This window comes from Pithys albifrons, chromosome 31 (genome assembly GCF_047495875.1).
Source record: "Pithys albifrons albifrons isolate INPA30051 chromosome 31, PitAlb_v1, whole genome shotgun sequence".
Classification (NCBI taxonomy): domain Eukaryota; kingdom Metazoa; phylum Chordata; class Aves; order Passeriformes; family Thamnophilidae; genus Pithys; species Pithys albifrons.
This window is the reverse complement of record NC_092488.1, coordinates 1,409,823-1,433,244: the sequence shown is the minus strand read 5'-3', so window position 1 is coordinate 1,433,244 and position 23,422 is coordinate 1,409,823. Positions and strand designations below refer to the sequence as shown.

At 52.9% G+C, this 23,422-nt stretch overlaps 1 long non-coding RNA gene across 1 annotated transcript; it reads right to left on the bottom strand.

Annotated features, from left to right (window-relative positions):
• Positions 1 to 3,149: 3,149 nt before the first annotated feature.
• LOC139684043 (uncharacterized) lies at positions 3,150 to 9,898 on the bottom strand. The gene is made up of 2 exons (XR_011699847.1): positions 4,355 to 9,898; positions 3,150 to 4,213 (listed from the first exon to the last, which is right to left on the bottom strand). It is a non-coding gene; the product is annotated as an uncharacterized lncRNA (long non-coding RNA).
• Between the last annotated feature and the right edge of the window lie 13,524 nt (positions 9,899 to 23,422).

The following is a 23,422-nucleotide window of genomic DNA, read 5'->3' as shown; positions in this document are numbered from 1 at the left end:
TACCTTACTGCTTTGATGCTGGGATAACGAGGCTGATAGTGAGCAGTTGGAAGGTCATGAAGCCCAACAGCTGGGATCCCTTGCTAGAGATTAGAAAATTGAAAGAATTGGAAAAGGAAGAGAAATTTGGGTTGCAGTCTCTAGAGACAGTTCTTCTCAAGTGTGAGGGCAAGAGATCCCTTTTAAAGGATATTTTGTGAACTCCCCAAGAAAGTGGAGCAATGCAGATGAAGGTATCCAGCACTTGATAGAATTAGCAGTGCTGGAAATCATCTATAGTGACCTAAAAGGTAATAATGCCTTAAAGACTCAGAGGATGTTCCTTGCACAATGGCCATGTGGAGGAAAGTGGTTCAAAGAGCCCCTGCATCATATTCCAGCAGCCTGGCAGCATTGTATTCCCCCCAGATGGATACACCAGCTGTAGAGGTGGCATCCTCCTGGATCAGAAATGTGGGAGAAACTCTGGCCATTCCTCATCCCCACAGGCCAGCACCCCAGCTCTCAGGGGCACCCCAGGAGATCATTTCCCCCCTGGCCCAGCCAGAGGGAAAAGGAGCCCCAAGCACAGGCCACGTGGTGAACTCTGGTTCTTTTTGTGTAACTGGGGGAGACATGAGGAAGTGGGAAGGTGAACCCACCTTTGAGCTGGGAGCCCATGGAGGTGAAGTGAGAGGGAAGAAACTTGTGAGAAGGGGTCACCCAAGAAGGATGTCCATGTAGTTGCTGCAGAGGCACAAGAAGACAATCAGGGATCTCCCAGATGTAAAAGGACTGAAACCACCTCTGTTGATCCTGGTGAGGGGACTGCTGGTCTGGCATCACAGAGGTCAGACAGGGAATCCTCTGGGGAGAAACAGGAATAGCGGGTCCCTGCCTTTGGCCAGGAGGAGGAAAGGGATGACCAGGCACACTGGACTGTGTGGATTCAATGGCCTGGCACAGAGGTGTAAAGCTTTAGTAGACACTGGTGCACAGTGCACACTGATGGCATCAGGGCACAGGAGTGCAGAACCCTCTGGATGTGTGGAGTGGCAGGGTGATGTGAGAAGTGTTCTGTATTAAAGGCTGAGCTGAGTTAGCACGGGAGAAGTGGGAAAAGCCTCACATTGAGACTGGCCCAGACTGGCCTTGTTTTCTGGACACCTGCTCAAGGTGCTCCAGGACACTCATCACAGACCAGCCCCTCCAAATGACCATTCCCAGCACCTCTCAGAGGTGGTTTGTTCCTTCACAGAGGGACATCAAGTGACTGGGCCAGAATGCAAGAGATCCCAAGTCTTTGTCCCCTTGGGCACAGCATCGTCTGTGCCACCAAGACTGTGAGCAGACCTGTTGTGCTGAGGCTCTGGGGCCTCGTGGCCTCCTGGCACAGCCCCAGGAAGGCTGGGCACTCTCACCCCCTTGTCCTTCCCTCAGCATCACCCCCCATGCCAGTGCCCCCAGCAGAGCTCTGAGCAAGGCGTGAGGGACAGGATGTGCCTTCCCTGGGGCTGGGGGTCAGGGCTGGGCCTTTCTGCTGCCTCCAGCCAAGCCAGGCTTTGCTCAGCACCTGAGCTGCTGCCCAGAGCCTTTGCCTCCCTGCAATGGTGGCCTCCAAGGATCTGCTGGGACCAGTCCCTGGGGAGGCTGTCAGGGCTCCAAGGGATGACAGGTTTTTCCAAGTGCTTTGTGTTTTGTTTTTGACTTGGAGTCTGTCAGGGGTTTGTGCAATCATGGCCCCCAGTGATCTGCTTTATTTAGTCCCTTGAGAAGCTTTGTCAGTATTGGCACTGAGAAGGGCTCTTTATTGCTTCAAGATCCTTCATGGTTTTCAAGGTATTTTAGGTTTTTCTTTCCACACTGAGACTGTGAGATGTTTGTGCAATCGTGGCCTCCAATGATCTCCTCAGGGTCACAGGAAGGTGGGAGGGAGCAGGGCCAGGACAGCTGAGCCCAACTGGCCCAAGGGATGTTCCCTTTGATGGAGGGCCGTGCTCAGGGTGTTAATGGGGGGTTGGTCAGGAAGGGCTGAGCTCTGCCTGGGCTGGGCTGGGCATTGGGCACTGAGGGGTGAGCAGTGGAGCAATGGTGTTGTGCACCACGTGTTCCTCTTGTGGGGTTTATTTGTTATAGTTCCATCTTTTATTGCCAGTACTGTTAACATGGGTAGTAGTAGTGTGTTCACTGAGGGTAACACGGAACACTCAGCAGATCATTTTCCCTGTGCCTGCTGTAGCTCCTGCAGTTACAGGGTTCTGCTTCTTGGCTCACACCCATAGTTAGAGTATTATCTCTGGGTGACATGACCCTGGACAGGCCTGTGCTCACTGGGCTCCATTTATTGCTGATCCCTGGCACACACTGTCCCTGCAGGTCCCCTGTGTTCTCCTGGCAGCTCCCAAGTTGGTTCAGTTAAACATTCACCTGCAACCAGCTCTGTCACATTCTCTATAGCCACAGAAACATTAATCACAGACCATTCTCCACCTGCTTGGGCACTGCCCACACACATGTAGAACCTGAAGCTGATGTCAGTCCCTTGAAGGCCAGACTGGGACCCTGATCTCAGCACAATGAGCCCCTGGAGAACAAGCAAAACAAGGAGCCTCTATAGAGTCTATCCCTTGGCATGTTCTTGTGAGTGACTTTGCAAAAAACCCCAAGACTTCATGTCTTGAGCTAAGGAGACCCCCTTTCCTGATGGAGCTGCTGTTGTGGAGCCCAGCTGTGTCCCAGCAGTGCCCATGGCCTGTCCCTGCCTGTGATCCCAGGATGAACAGGCAGCAGGTCTGTGTCCCAGCTGGCAGAGGACCAAGGCCTGAGTCCAACACAGGGGCTCTGCAGGAGAGTGTCCAAGTGCAAAGAGACCAGTTCAGAAAAGGCCCAGTGCTGGTGCTCCCTGTCAGTGCTGGTGCTCCCTGTCAGTGCTGGTGTTTCCTGTCAGTGCTGGTGCTCCCTGTCAGTGCTGGTGCTCCCTGGCAGTGCTGGTGTTTCCTGTCAGTGCTGGTGTTTCCTGTCAGTGCTGGTGCTCCCTGTCAGTGCTGGTGCTCCCTGTCAGTGCTGGTGCTCCCTGGCAGAGCTGCTGTGCTGGGACTCTTCTCTGCACAGCTGAAACTGCCAAGTAGCTCCCTGAAAGCCTCAAAGGAAAAATGTCAGAGGAGCAAGGCTACTGCAAGAGAGTTTATTTTCTTTAAATATAGAGATGGCACAATTACTGCATTAGAGATTTAACGAGTCAAATTAATGAACTAGATATTGAATTAGATAAGAAGATGAATAAAATAATTTATTTCATTGAGGACAACATTCTGGCAAAAGGAACCCATGGGCCACCAAGAAAAACCTGGAGATCTGCACATAGGAGAAAAGAATGAAAATGAAACATCCAAAAAAGAGAAAAGCACCAAAAGTGAGAAGACCAAGTTCCCTGAGGTTGGAGTTTGAGCAGGAGAGCTTGAAGATGTGGGGGATTTCACAGAAGAACTGGCCCAGGGCATTGCCATGGCACAGGGGCAGGGAAAATGTATTGGCTGTGTGCAGCAGAAAGTAGAGAAATGCAGTGGCCCAGTCAGCTGCTGCCATGTGGGCACAAGCTCTGCTGCCCAGGAGGGTCCCGTAGTGCAGGGGTTTGCAGATGGCAACGTAGCGGTCGTAGCACATGATGGTGAGGAGAGAAAATTCTGTCACAAGGAAGAAGAGAAGCAAGAAGACCTGGGCAACACATCCTGCATAGGAGATGTCCCTGGTGCCCCAGAGGGAGTTGTGCATGGCTTTGGGGACAGTGGTGCAGATGCAGCCCAGGTCTGTGAAGGACAGGTTGAGCAGGAAGAAGTGCATGGGGGTGTGCAGGTGGTGGTCAGAGGCTACGGCGCTGATGATGAGGCCGTTGCCCAGGAGGGCAGCGAAGGAGATGCCCAGGAAGAGCCACAAGAGCAGGAGCTGCAGCTGCCGCGTGTCTGCCAATGGCAGGAGGAGGAAGTGGCTGATGGAGCTGCTGTTGGACATTTGCTACCTCAGGGTATGGTTATCTGTTGAGGAGGAATAGGCAGGAGGAATTAGCTAGGCCAGACTTTATTAGCAGAACACGTTGCTTTTCTCATGACAACTGCACACTCAGGGTGTCTCTTGAAGAAGATCTCTCTGCATCCCTTCCCCTGAACTCTGGGATTTGCTGGCTGATGGGGGCATTGGGAGCAGGGACCCTGCAATGGGCTCCTGAGAGGTCCTTGCTCTGCAGAGAGAGGGAACATGAAATGCAGGGTGATCACAAATTCAATGGACTTGTGATACATCAAAGAGATCTTCAAATTTTGCACAAATGAAAAATTGATCTGAAAGGATTCTTTGTGTTTCTTGATTCAGTTGCACCCACCAGAGTTATCAGTGGTTGTGGGTGTTTGAAATCGCTGACATTCCTACTGCACTGCAGATCAAGTCCTTTGGGTCCTGAGGGGGAAAGAAAGGTCCCTTAATGCAGAGAGAAGAGCTGCTCTGCCCACCAGTGCTGTTCTCAGCTCCCCTGTGCTGGAAGCTCTGAGCTGGATGAGCATCAAACTCCACTGTTCTCCTAAAACAAAACTGCACACTGCTGAGAGCAGAGGAATCCAGGACTCCAGGGCCAAATGGCAGAATAACAAGCTCCTCACCTTTTTCCATCTCTCCCCTCCCAGACTGTAACACTGAGCAATCATTGCAGTTGCCAAGCAGCATTTCCATGGATTTAGCACTGAGGGGTTTTCCATGGGGATCCAAGGCAGCACAGAGATACTGAGGGAGAGCTGTGCCCTTCTGGAGGGCACCCTGCAGCCCTGCAGGACACCCAGGGAATCAGCTGAATGTCCTGAAGTAGCATGGAGGGGACTTGGGATCATTGCTGCCCCATACACATCCCCACAGCAGGACCCAAAAGTTTTGTGTCTGGACAGGAACTGGACCTTCAACTCCCAATCCCCCACAATGGCTCAAAAAAAGGCAATGGTGAGAACAAGGACAGCACAGGACACTGAGGATGGCAGTGAAATGCCACAATGCTCCTGCCAAGGGGGGAGGGACAGATGGAAATCAAAGTCTTGTCCTTTCCTGAGCTCTGCTGCTGCAGGGCAATGCACACCTGAGCCCCCATGGGCCTGAGGGCAGGGACTCTGCTTTGGCTGGGCAAATAGCACAGGGAGGAGCTGATCAGAGGGAGGTGTCTGTGCCACAGGGACAGCAGGGAGGTGCCCACATGCCCCTCCCCAGCATTTGTGGCAGCAGTTCCCTCTCACTCCCTGCCTGTCTCTGCTTTGAGGAGCTGTTCCTGCCAGCAGCTGCCTCCCTGTGCCCGGCTCAGCTCCCTCCAGTGCTCACACAGCCCATGCCCACCCCACTGCCCAGGGGCAGCTCTGCATGTGCAGGGGCTGAAGAGCAGATCCCAGACAAGCTGATGTGGCTGAAGAGGGGAAGGTGTTCCGAGTGGATGTGCTTCCTGAGAAGTGTCCTTGGAAATGGCAGGAGGTGGAGCTGAAGCTGAGACAAGCCCAGAGCCATTGCAGCTGAAGGACCTGCCCTGCCCTGCTCATCCCTGCCCTGCTCATCCCTGCCCTGCCATGAGGGGCTCACTCCTCCCACCCAAACCTTCTCCCTGCAGGGCCCTGGGGAGCTCCTTGGCCGGGCTGAGCTGACCCTGGCAGCAGCAGAGTCCCTGCCCCAGCACACAGAGCCCTGGGCTGCAGGACCCTGCTCTGCACCACAACCCTGGGCACTCTCAGACTCCACAACCATTCCTGGGAGAAGGGAAATTTCTTGCCCTGTGCCTCTGATGGTGCAGCAGGCAAGTCATTTTTAGTCATGTTCTCCTGCTGCACACCAGGAAATCCAGGACAGCCTTCCTGACAGGTCCTGTCAGTGGTGGCATTTGGCAGGTGGAAGAGACACTTCCAGAAACTCACCTGCACTGCTCTGCAGCCAGAGACTTACCATGGCAATGGTCTGTGAAGGTTTCTCCCCTGATGAGCTCTCACCTCTCCTCCTATGCCAGGATCTCTCTAACCTCTTTCTTATTTCTCTTGTCTGCCCTTTGCTGCCTGCAGGTCCTGCCCTGCTCTGCCATATGGCCACCTCCTCTCCACTAGATGAACTGTGAGAGTCCTTCTGAAAGATCCCAGATGCTGTGGGATGTGCCAGCTTTAGGAGATCCCTGCAGGAAGGGAAGTTTAACTTTCCTACATTCAAATCCTGTTAAGGTTTTTCCTGTAGTGAGAGCTCAGTCACCTCCCAGCCCAGGCTGCCTCTCACCTCTGTCCCTTCTCTGCTGTGCCCTGGGTGGCTGCAGGCAGTGCCCTGAGCCCTGCTGGGCTGTGCACAGGAGCTGCTCCTGGGCAGAGCTGTCTCTCTGCAGCACTGCCCGCTTGCCAGGAGCTCCCTGTGTGCCAGGAGCCCGGCCCAGCTCAGCAGCACAGCAACAGCCCAGGGCATTTCATGACCCTCTGGGGGGTTTGGTGCTGAGTCCCTGAACTTCAGTCCCTGAGGTAAATTGCAGAAACCTCTTGAGAAGCCAAAGTGAGATTCGAACTGTGAAGTTTCTTGTAGTGCTAATGGGTCCCGCTGAGGGACACTGCTGAGAAAACATCCCCATGATTTTGTTGGAGCACAAACCTGGAAACATTGATGACAGGTTAGAGAGTCACAGAATCATCAAGGTTGAGAGAGACCTTCAAGATCTCCTAGTCCAACTGTCAGACCAGCACCACCATAAACACCCCTAAATCCATTTCAAAAGCCATATCCTGACACCATCTGAGCACTTCCAGAGACTGAGGTGCATCCCATCTGGGCCCTGGGACTTGTGAGGGTCTCATTGGCAGAGCAAGTCACTCACAATTGAACTTCCTTTTGGATTGTGGGGGCTTCACTCAGCTTCCCATCCCCAAATTTCAGATCTGGGACCTGGGTATCCTGAGGACAAGTAGGTTGGAAGATAAAGACTGAGGCAAGGAAGGCCTTAAGTTTCTCAAATTTTCCTCCTCCCCCAACACTGTCCTGCCCTCTGCATCCAGCAAAGGGTGGAGACTCTCCTGAGCCCTCCTTTTGCTGACCATTGATTAAGAGACATTCTTTTGTTTTCTTTTACTGCAGTGGCCAAATTCAATTCCAGTTTGTTTTTGTCCCTTCAAATTTTCCACCTACACAACCTCACCACATGTAGTCCCCCTGAGTTTTCTGTTCCTTGTCCAAGAGATGATGCACTCTCAGTTTTTAACCTGATATCCAGCCTAAGTTCTGTGTTTAACCAAGATGTGCTTTTTGCCCCCTGGCTTGTGTTAGGGCACATGGGCAGAGTGTGAGAAAATCTGGTTTCAAAGAAATTTCAGAGACGGGTTTGAAAAAGCAAAACAAAAGGCTTTACTGGCCAAGCTGTGCAGGCGCAGGGTGCCCCGACACAGTGTTGCCACCGGGGAGCACACGCTGGGAGGGGGGTTGGGACATTTATACTCTTGCCTGCCATGCCCCTTCTCTCCCCTCTGGGTGGCTCATCCCAACCCCCCCTTGTCCATCTTTGGCATCCCACCCGCTGATTCCATGTTACCAGCTTGTCTTGTCCTCCCACTCACCATCGGTGCTGATTGGTGTGACTGGCCCCCCCTCAGTCCCTGTCACCGGCCACAGACCCCTGACAACAGCCCCTGATTGGGACCGTTGCCTCACAGCCTTCCCACCAATTTGGCCTAACTGACCTAGATGGAAAACCCTTTGAAGATGGCAAACTATCCCCCCTGAAAGCCCAACCCCATTTATCATGAGCAGTCAAAGAGACCTTTGAATTAACATTCAAACAGAACTTTGAATTAACATTAAACATCCTTCAATGGGTACCCCTTGCTCTGATCTCCAAACCTCTCACTTCTATGTTATCCCACTCACAAGGAACCCCCTCTTCTTACTCCTCACACAGAGCTCCTGGAGATTGGAGATTTCCTTCTTAAAGCACCTCCAGCCTTCCTGGACCTCTGTGCCCTTCAGGATTGACTCCCAAGGGATTCCATCAATCATTCTCCCAAAAAGGACAAAGTCTGCCTGCCGTCAATCCAAGGTGTCAGTTCTGCTGCCCACTCTTTCCTTCACCCACCATGGAGAACTCTGCCATTCAGTGTCCCTGTGCCCAAGATGGGCCTGACCATGACATCCCCCACCAGTCACAGAATCACAGAATGGATTGGTTTGGGAGAGACCTTAAAGAGCATCTCATTCCAAGCCCTTGCCATGGACAGGGACACCTTCCACCAGACCAGGTTTCTCAGCACTGCAATCAACCTGGCCTTGACCAACTTCCAGGGATGGGGGAGCCAGAACTCCTCTGACCAACCTGTGCCAGGCACTCACCACCCTTAACATAAAGAATTTCTTCCCAATATCTCATCTATTCCTTCCTTCTATCTGTTGTTACAGTAAAATCAAAAGTGAGCAATTCAGATCTATAGAAAACCCTGTGAGACTGAGCTATCAGCCAGAGGCAGCAAGGAGCTCAGCTGCTGCTGGCTGATAGGGAGGAGGTTACTCCCCAAGAATTCACATAGTAGGAATTCACAGGACTCTGCAGGGGCACGAAAACAGCCAGGATGAAATAATATAAACATGGGACTTGTGAGAGAGAGGCTTTAGCCAATTGAAGTATCTGGCGTGGTGGTGTGTTAACTCTTTTAGCCAATAAGCTCTAGTCCTAACCCTATATAAACTGTGTGCTTTGTGTAATAAAAGGTCTTCACTATAAACTTCATGATTGTTGGTGAAGTCCAGTTCCTCTGCCATTTATAAATTGTTTACTTTATCTATCTGTGTGAAGCCATTCCCTCTTGTTCTTGTCACTCAAGGCCCATGTAAATAGTCTCTCTCCATCTTTCTTGTTGGGTCCCTTCAGGTCCTGGAAGGACACAATTAGGTCACCCCATGGCCTTCTCTTCTCCATGTTGAACAATCCCAGTTCTCTCAGCATTTCCTCATGGCAGAGCTGCTCCATCCCTCTGATCATCCTGGTGGTCTCTTCTGGACTCTCTCCAACAGCTCCATGTCCTTGCTGTGCTGGGACCCCAGAGCTGGAGGCAGCTCTGCAGGTGGGGCAACATCCACCCATGTGTGTTCCTGCAAGTGCAGTGTGGAACCTCATGGAACCAAAGGGACATTGTGACACCAAAGAACCTCATGGAACCAAAGGGACATTGTGACACCACAGAACCTCATGGAACCAAAGGGACATTGTGACACCACAGAACCTCATGGAACCAAAGGGGACATTGTGACACCACAGATCCTCATAGAATCATAGAATCGATTGGGTTGGAAAAGACCTCCGAGATCATCAAGTCCAACCCTTGGTCCAACTCCAGTCCATTTCCCAGATCATGGCACTCAGCGCCACGTCCAATCTGCGTTTAAAAATCTTTAGGGATGGTGAATACACCACCTCTCTGGGCAGCCCATTCCAATGCCTGAGCACTCTCTCTGTAAAGAATTTTTTTCTGATGTCCAAGTTAAATTTCCCCTGGCAGAGCTTGAGCCCATCGTGCCCCCTTGTCCTATTGCTGAGTGCCTGGGAGAAGAGACCAACCCCCACCTGGCTATAACTTCCCTTCAGGTAGTTATAGACAGCAATGAGGTCACCTCTGAGCCTCCTCTTCTCCAGTCTAAACACCCCCAGCTCCCTCAGCCTCTCCCCATAGGGCTTGTGTTCCAGTCCCTTCTCCAGCCTTGTTGCTCTTCTCTGGACTCGCTCCAGCACCTCAATATCTTTCCTGAACTGAGGGGACCAGAACTGAACACAACACTCAAGATGTGGCGTCACCAATGCAGAGTACAGGAGAAGGATCACAGCCCTGGGCCTGCTGGCCACGCTATTTTTGATCCAGGCCAGGATCCCATTGGCCTTCTTGGCCCCCTGGGCACACTGTTGGCTCAGGTTGAGCTTCCTGTCAATTAGTATCCCCAGGTCCCTCTGCCTGGCTGCTCTCCAGCCACTCTGTGCCCAGCCTGGAGCGCTGCAGGGGGTTGTTGTGGCCAAAGGGCAGGACCTGCACTTGGCCTTATTGAACTTCATCCCATTGGAATCAGCCCATCTCTCAAGTCTCTCCAGATCCCTCTGCAGAGCCCTCCTGCCTTCCAGCAGGTCGACACTCCCTCCCAACTTGGGGTCATCAGCAAATTTGCTGATGATGGACTCAATCCCCTCATCTAAATCTTCAATAAAGATGTTAAACAGGACTGCACCCAACACAGACCCCTGGGGAACACCACTGGTGACCGGCCCCAGCTGGATGCAGCTCCGCTCACCAGCACTCTCTGGGCCCGGCCCTCCAGCCAGCTCCTAACCCAGCAGAGGGCACACTTGTCCAAGCCATGGGCTACCAGCTTTTCCAGGAGTATATTATGGGAGACAGTGTCAAAGGCCTTGCTGAAGTCCAGATAGACACATCCACAGCCTTCCCCTCCTCCACCAGGTGGGTCACCTGATCGTAAAAAGAGATCTGGTTGGTCAGACAGGACCTGCCCCTCCTAAACCCCTGCTGGCTGGGTCTGATCCCTTGTCCATCCTGAAGGTGCTGTGTGATTGCACTCAGGATGATCTGCTCCATAACCCTGCCAGGTACGGAGGTCAGGCTGACAGGCCTGGAGTTGCCAGGGTGAGCCTTGCAGCCCTTTTTGTGGATTGGGGTGACATTTGCCAACTTCCAATCATCTGGGACCTCCCCAGAGAGCCAGGACTGTTGGAAGATGATGGAGAGTGGCTTGGCAAGCTCTTCTGCCAGCTCCCTCATGTTCCTGGGATGGATCCCGTCTGGTCCCAGAGACTTGTGAGGATCCAGCTGGCTCAGTAAGTCACTCCAGGACTCCAGGACCCCCCTCACCCTCTTTCCCACCCATCTTGCCTCTCCCACACTCAAAGCTCCCTTTTTCTTTATCCTGACACCTCCTGGACTCCCCTTTTCTGGGCACAGGAACCTCCTGGACCCCCCAACAACCTCTCCCCACCCCTCGTCCTGCCTTTCCTTGTCCTTTGGATCATCCTGAATCCCCGTTCCCAGGAACTGGGACGCCCCTGCACCCCCTTATTCTGCACCAATACCCCCTGGCACCCCCTTTCCTGGCCATCCCACCTTTTCCAGTCCACAGAACCCCCCTTTTCCTTGACTCTGGGACCCCCCTGTATCCCCCCTCCTGCATTTCCCAGACCAGAGACATCTCCTTTTTTGAAATTTGGGGCGCAACTTGAGCCCCTTTTTCTGGCCGTTCTGGGTCTCCCTACCCCATGACCCCCCTTTCCCCGACATCAGGGACCCCTGGACCCCCTTTCCTGCTCACAGGGTACCCCTGGACCCCCCATCCCACTTCTCCAAGCCTGACTCAGAAACATCAAACCCCCTCCCCCCCCCAACAGGCTCTGCCGGGAACCGAAACTTGGGGCCCCCAAAAACACCTCCCGGGGACCCCCAACATCCCCCCAGGGGCATTCCCAGCTCTGCTTTGGGGTCCCTCAAGCTCCAAACATCCCCCCGAGCACAAACCAACCCCCCCAGAGCCCCCCGGGCTATTCGGGGCTCGGCTCGGGGGTCCCGCAGCGCTTTCTCGGGGCCCTTTGCCGTCCCTGTTTGCAGCTCCGGCCCCGCCCCGCGGCAGCCCCGGCGCGGGATCCAAGGAGCGGCACATTCCTTGGGCCCTTCCCGGCCTTTGCCCGGCCCATCCCGGCTCTCCTGTCCCATCGCACACCCCGCACGGCCCTTTGTGGGCACTGCGGGGACTGCGGAGTTTGGGGGTCCCAGCCCCTCGTTCCCCCTCACCCCCTTTGCCATCGTGTCCCTCTCGCTCACCCGAGAGCTCCTCGTGGGGAAACAAAGAGGAGGAGGAGCTGGAAGAGGAGGAGGAGGAGGAGGAGGAACAGGAGAAAGAGGAGGAGAAAGAGGAGGAGAAAGAGGAGGAGAAAGAGGAGGAGAAAGAGGAGGAGAAAGAGGAGGAGAAAGAGGAGGAGAAAGAGGAGCAGGCGCAGCATCGGCCCCCCCATCCCGCGGGTGCCCGGGGAGGGTCAGCTCGGCCCGGGTATTTTGGGGGTCTCTGCTGTTGCTTTTCTGGGGTGGGAGGGGGTGTTTGGATCCTGCAGGACTCCAAAGCGGAGCCGAAAATGCCCCTGGGGGGATATTGGGGGTCCCCCGGAGGTGTTTCTGGGGGTCCCGGTGGGGCTGCGGGGGCTCCCATTGGCCGCTGTGCCCGCCCGTCTCCGCTCGCAGCCAATCAGCGTTCAGAATACGGCGGTGAGGGCGGAGCTTGGAGGGCCGCATTCCCCCCCCCCCCTTATCCAGGACTCTGCCCGTCACTGCGCAGCCGCCGACACCGCTTTCCACCGGCCCCGCCCACTGCGCGATTGTCATGGCAACAGCCGGGAGGAGCGAGGAGTGACGAAGGAACTGTCCAATAGATGCTCAGCATGGCATAAAACTGCCCAATCAGCGCTTTGCACTCTCCTCAGCCCCGCCCTGCTGGTCTGTCAATCGTCACGCGGTCGGAACTTCCTCAAGTGCCGGCAGAGCCGCCCGGCCTGGGCAGGGCCAGGGCCGGGGCCGGGGCCGGGGCCGGGGCCGGGGCCGGGGCCGGGGCCGGGGCCGGGGCCGGGGCCGGTGCCCTGGGCGCCTTCCCCGCCGCAGCCCCCGCTCCGCCGCGGCCGGGCCGGCCCTGTCGCTGGGTCGGGCCCCGCGGGCTCTGCTGCTGCTGTCGAGGGCCGAGGGAGCTGCGAGCGGGGCCGGGATCGGCGCTCCGATGGTGAGTGAGGGGGCTGCGGGGGACACCCAGGTGGGCGGGGGGTCCCTGTGAGCCCGGAGGGAACGGCGAGTGCCCTGCGGAGCCGCCGAGATGCTGCCCGGGCTCTGCGAGCACATGGGATCTGTGCCGGGTGAGGAGGGAGCTGCGGGACAGCTCGGGGGGTGCGGGGGCCCTGGCTGGGTGCGGGGACCCACTAAAGCCGCTCTGCCTCCCCTCTGCGCCCGGGCAGAGCAGAGAAAATCCAAGGAGGGGCTGGCGACTTGGGATGAGGAGCAGGAGAGATCCCTCCCCGATCACCATCACAGGCAAAACAGACTCCGAGTGGGCATGTGAGTTAAATTATTACTGCCAGAATGAGAGTAACAGAAGAAGAAAGAAAAAATTTAAACAAACACTTTCCCCCCACCCCTCCCTTCTTCCCAGCTCTGCCTCCTCCCCCCTCAGCGGTGCAGGGAGCTGGGAATGGGGGTCCCAGTCAGTTGTTGTTGGGGCCGCTGCTGAGGGAGAGGAGTTGGAGTCCTTGCCCTGCCCCCCGTGGGGTCCGTGCCACGGGAGACAGTCCTGCCCGAGCCTCTCCAGCGTGAGTCCATCCCATGGCAACAGTTCTTCCCAAAGTGCTGCCACGGGGTGACTTTTCCTCGGGGTTCAGCCCTTCAGGCACCGGCTGCTCCAGCGTGGGGCTCCCCAGGGCCACAAGTGCTGCCAGGGCCAAACCTGCTGTGGTGTGGGCTCCTCTCTGCAGGGCTCAGCAGGTCCCTGCCAGGCTCCTACTCCATGCTGGGCTTCCCCCAGTGTCACAACCTTCTCTGGCATCCCCCTGCTCCATGTGGGCTCCTTCCCGGGCTGCAGGTGACTCTGTGCCCTGCCCTGCTCCTCCCTGGGCTCCAGGTGACTCTGTGCCCTGCCCTGCTCCTCCCTGGGCTGCAGGTGACTCTGTGCCCTGCCCTGCTCCTCCCTGCCCTGCAGGTGACTCTGTGCCCTGCCCTGCTCCTCCCTGGCCTGCAGGTGACTCTGTGCCCTGCCCTGCTCCTCCCTGCCCTGCAGGTGACTCTGTGCCCTGCCCTGCTCCTCCCTGGGTTTCAGGGGTACAGCTGCTTCCCCAGGCACTTCCCCACGGGCTGCAGAGGAGCCTCAGCTGTGGCACCTCCAGCACCTCCTGCCCCTCCTTCTGTACTGCCCGTGGGGTCTGCAGAGCTGTTCCCACGTTCTCCCTCTGCTCTTCTCTGCCTGCAACATTCATCTACCCAAGAACTTTTGTTCCCCTTCTTCAATATGTTCTCCCCAGGGCATCACTGGTGTCTCTGCTGGGCTCGGCCTTGGCCAGTGGCAGGAAGCCCATCCTGGAGCCGGCTGGAATTGGCTCCTCCAGACCCGGGGAAGCTTCTGGGAGCTGCTCACAGAAGCCACCCCTGGACACCCCCTGCTACCAAACCCTGCCCACAGGAACCCAGTACAGGGGAAAATAAAGGAATTTTCTGTGTCCTCTTCCATAATTTGGGGAAAACGTGGAGATTCCTGTGCCCCCAGACCCACAATTGGAAAAAGTGGAAATGCTCCATGTCCTTACTTTTGGGAACACTGGAAAAATTCTGTGCCTCCAGACCCTAAATTGGGATGTTCCATGTCCCTAATTTGGGGAAAACTGGGGTGAGTTTTCCATTCCCCCTCATTCCCAAGCCTTTTCCCAGGTGTTTCCAACCCCGTGGGTGAGTCTGGGATTGCCCCAAAACCAGATATTGTCCACATGCCTTAAGATTTTCCAGGAGAACCCGCCCCATGAGCTTGGGCTGGAATTCACGAAATCTGCTTTTCAAAACCAGGTGGGTGATTTAAACATCTGCTCCCTCAGGATCTCCAGATCTCATGGATTTGGGCAGATTCCTAATGTTAAGATTGTCTTCAACCTCATCCTCTCCTGGAGTGTGCAGGGTCCTCATTCTCCTATACCTGGAGCCTTTCCCTGGGACCTGCGCAGTGGAGAGAGCAGAGAGGGGCAATAGCAGAGCTGGGGGAGTGGGTGGGGAGAGCACAGGGGGAGCCCTGGGCCCTTAAACAACAGTCCTGGAGAGAGAGAGACCCCGGCAGTCTGGGAGGAAAGACCCTCGGCACTGGGAGGCAGAGAGTCAGAAGTAGCCCCTTGGACCCCCCTGTCAACACTAAATGGGACCCCGGAGAGTGGGAACCCCCAGGACCCTCAGCAGACCAGAGAAGGGGCTGACCCAGAACACCACAGTGGGGAGCCCATAGAGGAGGAACCCCCTTGGATTCCTGGGACCCCTGGCAGCCTGGAGAGGGCAGGGACCTGGCGAGAGGAGGCCCCCAATTCATGCAGGACCCCCAGCAGCCCAGACCCAGGGACCACCATCAGCCCAAAGCAGAGAGACCAGAGAGAAGAACTCCTGGGAAGGCTTCTTTAGGCTGAATCTTGGTGTTTTGGAGGTTTTTAGGGATACAAGATGCCCATTGACTTCTAGAGATGGATCTGGGCAGGAGGAACCTCCAAGCCAACATGCTCACACGTTGTTTTTCCCCTCTACCAGGATTTTTCCTTCCCAAACCTTAGCTGAGTGGAGAAGCAAGCTGTGAGGAAGAGGAAGATGCCCCAGGACCCCCAGGCAGGTGAGGAGGACATCAGTGCCCCTTTGCCCCTCTCTTGTGCTGCATCTTCGAGCCGAGCATCGTCCCCGGCTGCAGGACAACCCCGCTGCCGACGCCGTCCTGCCGGGGCCGGGTTTGGGGGGATGTCCTTGCCCTTCCCTGTGTCCCAGAGGCAAATCCCCTGCCTGTCCTTGTTCTTTCCTGCCCCAGGCCCTGAGCTGAGCACACAGAGCACAGAGGACAAATCCTGTTGGCAGAACCTCGTGGCAGAGGCTGTTTTGAACGGCTCCATGGCACAGGAAGTCACTGGGGTGGACACGCCACGGAGATCCCTCAGGATAACGCACTCCAAACGCATCTCAGGGTGCTCCGAGGAGGAAAGACCCATTCTGTGCCGTGAAGGCGGCCGCATCTTCACCTGCAGCGCTGACCTGGCAGTCCATGTTCGGTTTCACCCTGAGGAGAAGCCCTACAGGTGCTTGGAATGTGGGAGGTCCTTTAGCCAGATCTCCAGTCTCTTTTCCCACCAACAGGTACACACAGGTGAGAGGCCCTACAAGTGCTTGGAATGTGGGAAGAGGTTCAGCAAGAGCTCCCACCTCATCCGCCACCAGCACATCCACTCTGGGGAATGACCCTACACATGTGGGGAATGTGGGAAGAGCTTTAGCGACAGCTCCAGCCTCATCTGCCACCAGAAGATCCACACTGGGGAACGACCCTACGAGAGTTGTGAGTGTTGGAAGAGGTTTCGGACCAGCTCACATCTCCTTGTGCATCAGCGGGCGCACACGGGGGAGAGGCCCTTCCACTGCACTGACTGTGGGAAGAGCTTCAGCCGGAGGTCCCTCCTTGTCACCCACCAGCACATCCACACCGGAGAACGGCCCTACACATGTAGGGACTGTGGCAAGAGCTTCAGACGGAGCTCCACCCTGAGTGACCACCAGATGATCTACACTGAGGAGAGGCCCTACATGTGTTCTGAGTGTGGGAAAAGGTTTCAGAGGAGCTCAGATCTCCTTGTGCATCAGCGGATACACACGGGGGAGAGGCCCTTCAATTGCACCGACTGTGGGAAGAGCTTCAGCCGGAGCTCCTGCCTCGTTTCCCACCGGGGCATCCACACTGGGCAGAGGCCATACAAGTGTGAGAAGTGTGGGAAGAGTTTCAGAGTCGGCTCCAGCCTCATTTCCCACCAGATGATGCACACAGGGGAACGTCCCTACAAGTGTTCAGAGTGTGGGAAGGGCTTTATCCACAGCTCTACTTTGACCAGGCACCAACGCACCCAACATTAAGGGAAGCCCTACAAGAGCTCTGACTGCAGGAAGAGCTTTGTCTGCTGCTCCATCACCCATTAGAGGAACCCACACTGGGAACAGATCTGGTGACCCACATTCCCAGTGATCTATGTTGGGAAGACCCCTGGCTGGTGGTCTCTGCGTCCTCCTGGTCCCCTGTGGGCACTTGGGTGAACGCAGGGGGAGGAACATCCATCAGGACACAGACTGACATTGGAAAATCACTGGGAGGAGGGGATTTGTTTACTTTACACCCCAAAACATCTCACCTGCTCCATTCCATCATTTCTTATGGTGGTATCAAGACCCCCTAATTCCACCCTAAATCCCTTCATTCCAGTCAAAAGTTCTTAACTCCTTTTAAAATCTCCAGAATTTCATCCCAAATCCCAAATCCCACCAATTTCACCCCAAATCCCCAAGATTCCTCTAAAATCCTCTTAATTCCATGCAAAATTTCCTTAAAACTACTGAAAATTTTCCTGAATTACACCCGAAATCTCCTTAATTTCACCCAGAATTCTTTTAATTCCACCCAAAATTCCCTTAACTCCACTCAAAATTCCCTTAATTCCACTTCAAATCTGCCTGATTTCACCCCAAATATGACAGTGTGTGACTGCTGCAGTGGTTTCTGTGCTGGACACCCGAGGCACGGAAGGAGTCCGGACACCAGAGTGGGATGGTAGAAAAGCAATTTATTGAGGGAGCACCAGACTTATATAGGGTTGCTTAGGGAAGGATCTGGAAACTGGGAGGGAACAGCAAAGGATTTGGACAAAACGAGGGGAGGAGTTTGTTGGTTCGGAGACAAGAAACCAATAGAAAAGCAGCAGTCAACCAACCAATGAAAAACAGGGATTAGGCCAAAGGTGGGAAGAGAACCCTAAGGGATTATGGGAACGAGACAACATGGATGGGATGACTAAGGGAAAAATAGAACAGGACAGCCATGTTAGAACAATTAAATGTTGGGGGGGTGATATCAGAACAACAAAATATTTGAACCTGTACAATTCCATGTGCACTATTAAACACCTGAGGTCATTAATTTACTGTCCGTCACCGGTGCTGACGGCTCTAATCCTTCTTGGTCATCATAAATCCACTGGTGGTGATATCTCTGCCACTCCTGATAGGGGAGCTCTTCTCTCACATCTCCTCCTTTTTCTAATGCCATGAAATTAGAAACAGTATTGTGAACAAAAAGCCATTGAAAGCAACCAAAAATGCAAGGGAGGATGAGTAAGAAAAGGAATATGATAAACAAAGCAAGCAAACCAAAGAGTGCAAATTTCTTAAATGGAAAGGAGAAACCATCCAATGAAAAGTCAAACACATCATCCCAGAAGTATCCTCCTCCTGCATGATCTGCTCTACTAATTCCTGCAGCTCATTGATACGATTATGGATTGATTTGGAGTGGCCAGGAAAGTTAAGGCAGTATAAACCTTCCAATTCACTGCATCCATGGCCACTAACTAAAAGAAGGAAGTTGATGGCAGCCCGGTTTTGGAGGGTGGCCTTTTTAATCATTGGTGTGTCTAGGAGCAAACCCTCCAAAGCAAGGCTGGTGGCATTGGCCTCCTTGGCCAGCCAGTACCCGTTTGCATTAACAGGTCAAGTGCATGACGGGTGCCCATATACGGAATAATTGCACTTGCCCAGAATTTTTGCTGCGAGACCAAATGTGTGTGTCAGAGCCACAATTTTTCTGAAACTCATGGATTGGTTAAGTGGGTGCACAGGAGGACGTTTAAGGTTGATGTTCTTCTTTGCCAGAGAACACTTGTTGATTTGTTGTTTGAAAGGGGATGTATTGCACTCCATGACCTGGAGAAGGATGCTGGCTGAATCTTGCACCCAGTTTATCCTAGGTAGGGTAACTTTTCCATTGCTTTAATTTAAATGTCTTGCCCTGTAAGTCTGAAAAAATATGCTTTTGTTTTTAATGTGATAGGAGCTTACAATTTTTGTAGGGTCAAAAATAGTAAACTTGCCCAGTGTACATGGGCCTCCATAGGCACGTTTGGGGATAACTTTCCACACTTTCAGATCAGGGATTAGAAACCTTTTAGGAGGTAAAACAACAGAGTTAGGTGGTACTCTGAACTCAACAGGAATGTACTGATGACACCAACACGAGTAATTTCTGTAAGTGTCCTTAGGGGATAGATCTGTATTTCTATGGTCAATTACATCATCCAGAGCAAAATGAAAGCAGTACCTTGCAACAGGGTGTCTTGGGTTGAGATGGCAAAATGCCAACTGCCCAACACAGACTGTCAGAGGCTCCCTCCCCCCGACCCCCCTTCCACTGCTGAGAAAAGGGAGAAAGGAAAAACCCTCTGGAAACTCCAACTAAGTTTATGCTTAAACTAACTATATGTCTTTATACAGAAAAGAGAAAATTAAAAGAAAACTGCAGTATAACACCCACTTACACAAGTTAGAAATAACAACAGTTTTCTACCTCCCACCAAAACTGGATTTCATTGCTCCAGATCCATAAAATACTCTAAAAGACACCCAGCAAGGCAAAAGAGACCCGGGAAGGCCAAAGAGAGAGCAAAACAATAAAATGTTTCCACTGCCCTGAAACTAAAACAAAATAGGATGTAGCAGCAGCAGGAGCAAGTCCCAGCACAGCAGGACACACGTCCTGCCTCCACTGCAGACATGATGGAACCGAACAAGCCACTCCTACACCGGCTCCTCCACTTTAAGATGATGTCGGAATATGGTGTGGGATACGACTGGCTAGAAGAAGTCAGCTGTTAGTTAGCTCAGCCCAGCTCAAGTCAACCAACAGGCCCAAGCCTAGCCTGAAATCCAAAGCCTAATTTAGGCTTACCTAGCTAAGCCCATAACAAAATTTCTAATGGATCAGGAAAGTCACATAGGCAGGTAAATTTAAGAGGTTTCAGTCCAGGGTTAGGAGCATTGCAAGTAGCAATGGGATTATTGAAATGCTCCAGGTCATCACAAAAAGTCATATAGAGTCACAAGAACTCATGCCAGTTGGGATACTCCCATGGGAGAGAAATTAAAGATGTTTTAGAAGGGTTAGCAGGATCAGAAGTTGATGGGCAAAGAGAGTTTGATCCAATAGACTTAGCAAGAGAATACCAGCTATTTTCATGCTGGGAAATGAACCAGGGGCCTGGAACTTGAGGAGTAGGTGTGAGAGGAGGCCAAGGTCACAACAGCTCTTGACAGCCAGTGGCAGTGACAAAAGGATAACTAGAGCTGTGATGACATAAATCAGTTGTCTCAAGTGGTTTCTCCAGAGCGTGGCAAGGGATGATTTCCTTGATGCAGTTTCACGCATCCCGAGAGTATCCATTGTGGGCTGGACCCTGTGGAGACACAGCCATGCCCTCTCCCCCAGGTGATGAGGGGGACAGGGCCGACCCATTCTCCAGTTAATAAATCTTTATAAATAGCTTTTGCCTTTGTTATTTTTCCTTCAGTTTTAGACTCAAAATGTCGTTGTATGGGGAGAGATCTCTCTCTACCCTATTAAGAAAGTGAAGTACCTGTAGGGCCTTGCTGATTTTCTCTTGAGGTGTAAGCCTCACTGTGGCATTTTGTTGTTTCTTTAGCATATTTTTAAGTGGTTGATGTGCACACACAGTTGTGCCTTACCCTTGTGGAGAATGAGGGATTCCAGTGCTATGGGTGATCCTCCAGAAATTAAAGAATTCTTTCAAAGGTTGCGAGACATAAGCTGGGCCATTGTCTGTTTTTATTTTTCTAGGAATGCCAAAGATCAAAATAGCTGTTAAAAGTGTCTTTTGGCATCCCCAGCCTTTTCTCCTGCATGGGCCGGAGCCACTCTCAGCCCGGAACATCTGTCTGTCGACACAGGTCTGTATTTCAGCTTCCTGAAAAGCAGATAGGGGGTGACGTCCGACTGCCAAAGGTTGAGGGGAGTGATCCCTCTGGGATTCCCTCCTTCGGGTGGTACAGCAGTTACTCTTTGGCAGTGGGAACACACAGAGACAATAGGCCGTGTCTGAGAGGCACTAAGATGAAATGATTTCTGTAAAGACCTGGCGTTTGGTGGAAGAACTCGTGAGCACCCCTTGCTTTTTCGAAATTATTTGGAACTACCACTGTTTGCACCATTGCCAAATCATTTGCAAAGTTCTCCGCCATTCTGTTCCCTTCCATAATTGGTCCTGGGAGGGATGTGTAGGAATGGACGTGTATAATGTGAAGGGGAATCTTTCTGGTTGAATTTTATAAAGCAAATTTCCAAATCAATGAAGCAAAGTTTGGTTAGTAACCTCCTTTAGATACGAGTTTTCTGTTCTTGATACTATTCTCACTACATACCCCACATCAGAAACAGTATTTAAGGGCTCTGAAAATAGTTGAAATGCCCAAACTGCAGCTGACAGTTCAGCTGTCTGAGAGGACCCCTGATCCTGATGAATATCCTTCTTCCACTCCTGTCCTTCCTTCCATGCTGCCACCCCTTGGCAGGTCCTCCCAGAGCCATCAGTAAAAACTGTTCTTGCCTTACTTAGTGGAGTAGGTGAATAATTATTTTTTAATCTTGGTTGTGTAGCTGCTAAAAACTGAAGAAAGGGAACAGAAGGAAGAAGAGTTACTAATTGTCCAGAGAAATCTGCCATGGAGACCTGAAAATCAATAGCATGTGAATTAAAATACTGCAATTGAGACTTGAAAAGAGGAATACAGATAGATCCAGAATTCTTCCAGAGAGCTCCCAAAGCCACAGTCTGCCTTTATGGCAGACCTTGGCAAGCATCTCTGGGTAGGTGGTGATAGTTTTTTGAAACTGAAAACTGAGAAATATCCATACCCATAACCAAAATTTTTTTCTCTGAAATCAACTTGTCCAATAACTGTAAATGTTTGTTTCGGTCCGTGGAAGACAAGCAAACAAGCAGATTTCCCAATTATTTTCCTCATGCATTGGTATTTGTTAAGTTTCTTGTTCATTTCTTTTAATATAACAAGCACTTCTCTTGTAAGGTGATGTGGGGAATTTCAGTCTGCATCTCCCTTGAGTAATTGAAAAAGGGGTGCCAATGTATCGGTGCTTAGAGTGAGAATAGGCCGAATCCAATTTACTTGTCCCAGAAATGACTGAAGGTCATTAAGTGTCCAGACTCCTGGTGACTTTGGAATAAGTTTCCCAAGGAGCTCAGGAAGTCTCTAGAAGTATTTGGGTGGGGTCTAGAGGTAGCTCTTTAGGATATGATTTAGGGATGATTATGGTGGTTCTGGGTTCACAGTTGGACTGGAAGATCAGTAAAGGGCTCATCCAACCTTGATAATTCTGTGATTCCGTGACCTGCCATCAATGTTTCCAGGTTTGGGCTCCAACAATATCCTGGGGATGTTTTTTTCTCAGTTGTGTCCCGCAGTGGGACCCATTAGCACTACAAGAAACTTCACAGTTTGAATCTGACTTTGGTTTCTCAAGAGGATCCTGCAACTTTCCTCAAGGACTGATGTTCAGGGACTCAGCACCAACACCCCCCAGAGAGTCATTAAATGCCCTGGGCTGTTGCTGTGCTGCTGAGCTGGGCCGGGCTCCTGGCACACAGGGAGCTCCTGGCAAGCGGGCAGTGCTGCAGAGAGACAGCTCTGCCCAGGAGCAGCTCCTGTGCACAGCCCAGCAGGGCTCAGGGCACTGCCTGCAGCCACCAAGGGCACAGCAGAGAAGTGAGAGGGAAGTTAAACACAGTTTGGAAGAAGACAGAGGAGAGCTTGCTTATATCTCACTAGAGGAGAAATTATCACTCTGAAACAGTCAAACTTTAAGGAGGATAAACTTCAGTTCCTGGAGGGATCTCCTAAACTGGCACATCCCACAGCTTTTAGGACCTTTCTGGAGGACTCTCCCAGTTCCTCCAGTGCAGAGGAGGTGGCCACACAGCAGAGCTGGGTTTGCCTCCTGCACGATCCGAGGGACAGAGCAAGGCAATCCCTGTCCCCATTGTGTGCTGCAGGTCTGTGAAGGTGGGTGTGCAGCCAGGGGTGCCCAGGGCTGTGGTGCAGAGCAGGGTCCTGCAGCCTAGGGTGCTGTGCTGGGGCAGGGACTCTGCTGCCTGCCAGGGTCAGCTCTCAGCCAGCCTGGGGAGCTGCTCACAGGTCTGGGGAGAAGCTGTGGGAGGAAGGAGCAGCCCTGAGCAGGGCAGGGTCCTGCTGCTGAGAGGGTGCTGTGTGGGTCAGGGCTGCTCACAGCTCCAGATCTGCCTGGGGACTGCTCTGGAGGACACTTCCCCAGAACAAGGTAAGTCAGGGATTACTGTAATGATAAGTTTTCCTGAGTGCGTTTTCAGTCTCCTCCTTGGAGCAGAGTGAGATTGTTGGGGGTTGAGAGAAGCAGAATAAAAGTTGTAGTCACAGAGTCACAGAATCTTCTGGATTGGAAGGGACACACCAGGACCATCCACACAATGTTTGAACATGTACTGAGACTGCTGATGTGTAACTCTGAGTCAGTCTGTCTTCTGGGATCCTCCTGAAGTGCCTCAGCTATGGACAGCACCAGGATCACCTTTCCTGGGCCCATCAGGTTGTTGTGACCTGCCCTTTCCCACCTGCAAAGAGAACATGCCCCAGGCAGTGCCCTGCAGACAGGCAGGTTTCTGTAGGGCTGGGGTGAGTGCACAGAGGGTGGGATGGGACTGGGAGTGCTGACAGGGAAAAGGCACCTGCCAGGAGGAAAATGTCCAGGCAGCAGGGATATGATCAGGGAATGAAGGGGAGCTAAAAGG